Raw genomic sequence first — 1,896 nt, forward strand, 5'->3', positions numbered from 1 at the left:
GAGAAAGAATAAAAGACATATAAATAAGGAGAGGCAGAACAGGAAAGGTACACCATGACAATGATAATGCAGAGAAAGACGAGAAATTATAGAATAAATGATAAGAAATAAATAATAGACAGAAAAAAAATTATAAAGGGAATGAAAAGAAAATACATATTTTATAACTGTATGTTTATTTGTATGTGTTGGATCCGAAGACACACGTGGGCGCACTACCATTTCTTTCTTTTTTTCTATCCACCTTCCAGATGACTTCCACTTTTTTCGACTTCTATATTTAGGTGTCCACGTTGTCAAACATTCGGCTCAACAATTGCCAGTTCGTTATGAAACACGTTTAGGCCATCTCCACTTCCCGTTATCATTCCTGGAATATCCGTCCCCAGCTTCCTTTCTCTTTCGTCTGAGTTCGTTTTCTTTCTTTTTGTTGATTCTTTATTAATTTCTAACTCTTCTGTATTAATCGTTGAATTGCAGAGTGATTATAGACGTATCGTTTTAAGCAAATTGGCATATTATTTTCCACTAGTTTACCGAAATCTTTCTAGCTCGTCAACATTATCGTGTCAACTTCTTTTCAGTTAATCGTGCGTTTAAGTTTATAAAAGTAATATTCATAAGTCTCCTTTTTTACAGCACCATCACTAAACATCACCTTTTTATAAATGTATACTGAATTTTGCCACTCATCCATACATATTTATTTTTCTCTTGTTACCCATATAATGCTTTCTCTCCTTTTCTTTCTTTTTTTCCTATTATCTCAAATTAAAAAGATATATCCCGAGGTCTTCATATTATTCTTATAGTAAAACGATGTCAAGGAATCGAAAACTATTTAATCGTTCACCAAGTATAATCTGATCCTTTTACTGCCAATTTAGTATAAGAAACCTCCCTGACAAGTTGGTCTGATTGAGATCGTATCAGCCAACTACTTGTAACGTCTATAATTTACGTGCTTCTATCATTATCGTGTGGGACCTTGACCTTCCAGAAATTAAGTGGTAAACAAACAACTTCAATAGATAAAGAATAAATAAACAGCCGAATATGGGGGAAAAAATAAAAAGAAAGAAAATAAACAGATGAAAGATGAATAGATATTTCACTGGAAGCTATTAAACTAACAAACAAAAAGAGAAAGAAATAAAGAAAAAAAGACAAATTTATATCTCTTAGGGATTTAAGACTTTTTCGTAATCTAATCTTTTGGCTAGGTCATACGGAAGACATGCCTGCTTGGTAAATTCTGTAGGCCTCTCCACACAGGCGGGCACATCGGTGGGCAACTGTAGCTAATTGTTTGCCCGCCATTGACCTCATCTTTATTCGTGCCCGCCCGCCGATCATGCCTCTGTCTGTTTATTATTTATGCAAATGATTTACAGACATCTGAGGGGTTGGCACTTATCGAAGCTCTTATTGGTTGCATTTCTGAAAAAAAGTGCGATAATTATTTCATCTTACTAGTAGACAGGTATGCCTCTCCTCTTTGTACAGAGTGATAATAAATTTACTCAGTTTGAAAGTCCTTTTCTGCAGCCTCTCAGGAGCTCTGCTGTATTTCAACGTTTTTAAAGCCTTCAGCTGTTGTTTTTGCACATTTCTCTCCTATTTGTACAGAGAGAGAATAAATTTGTTTTAAACGGTAAGCCTTCCACTACATCCTCTCGGGAGCTTTACCGTTTTTTCGATTTTTTAAAGGATTTCTGCAACAACTCGGCTGTTGTTTTGCACACTTGCATTGTTCACGTTAAGGGTGGGTCTAGCCAAACCCTCATTCTTCGCAAAGTACAGAACTTTACATTTAACTTACGCTACCCTTGGTGCCAGCTTAGACCAGGGTTCCTCAAATTACGCGTAGCAAGCTCATGGTCAGTGAGTCCCCAT

The sequence above is a fragment of the Penaeus monodon genome, chromosome 15, assembly GCF_015228065.2.
Source record: "Penaeus monodon isolate SGIC_2016 chromosome 15, NSTDA_Pmon_1, whole genome shotgun sequence".
Classification (NCBI taxonomy): domain Eukaryota; kingdom Metazoa; phylum Arthropoda; class Malacostraca; order Decapoda; family Penaeidae; genus Penaeus; species Penaeus monodon.